General features: G+C 37.2%; 1 protein-coding gene across 1 annotated transcript in view; it reads right to left on the reverse strand.

The window, feature by feature from the left end:
• Positions 1 to 328: 328 nt before the first annotated feature.
• The window catches only part of LOC109998096 (carbonic anhydrase-related protein 10-like), a 58,822-nt gene continuing 58,306 nt past the window's right edge, over positions 329 to 844 (reverse strand). The window contains exon 9 of the mRNA XM_065964877.1: positions 329 to 844. This exon is cut by the window's right edge and continues 1,288 nt beyond it. The gene's annotated coding sequence lies outside the window, so the exon portion shown is untranslated.

Raw genomic sequence — 844 nt, forward strand, 5'->3', positions numbered from 1 at the left:
CAAAAGACGGAGAGGATGGACTTTTGTCATCATTGGGGGGTTTGTAGACTAGGGACACATACACTGATATGTTTCAGAAATTCATGATCATCATTTTGACTGTGGAAGCATTTTAAGTTTAGATAGTAACACCCTACTTTTTTCAGTTTCCCTGTCTTCGTCCGTCCTTGGAAATGTAGTTTTTGTTTATTTGTTTCCTCAACTCTTTCACATTTTATCCCTCTCACTTTTTCAAATCAGACAAAGAAGACCGAGCTTTAACCCCGTCCTGAGAGACATCTTAGCAGTAACAGATAACACTTATCAAATAAACAAATCGACGTTGGAATTGATTTATGAAGTTGAAGGTGAGTCAAAACTTTAATAAAAAAATGATCAAGAATATGATTTTTTTTTCAAACAACATTATAGTTTTAATCAACAACATGATTTGAAAAGGCTAAAATCTTCTTTTGAAATGAGATCTTGGAGTTAAACTTTTTCCCTTTGATATCATGAACATCAGTTTCTTCTTGCTTTACTCCGTTGGCCAATCCTCGCAAACCTCAGTGTCCATAGCTTTGTCCGTCGCTACGTTTTAGATCTGTAGCCCGGACTATCAGTGACTACAGCTCCCTGTGGAGACGGTCCAAAGTAACTTGTAGCGGTCGTAATGGTTATGACGTGGCTAGATAGTAAATGTGTGAATGAAGCTGAAGTCCCACAGGAATATAAAGGCCAACATTGACTTCTTTTAGGCTACATGTGTAACATCATTTTAATATGCAATGCCATGTGCTTCTGTAGTCTCGTTAACTTCTGTTGTTCCTTATGCAGCGTCTCTTAAAGGCTTTATATGTGATTT

The sequence above is a fragment of the Labrus bergylta genome, chromosome 16, assembly GCF_963930695.1.
Source record: "Labrus bergylta chromosome 16, fLabBer1.1, whole genome shotgun sequence".
NCBI classification, from domain to species: Eukaryota; Metazoa; Chordata; class Actinopteri; order Labriformes; family Labridae; genus Labrus; species Labrus bergylta.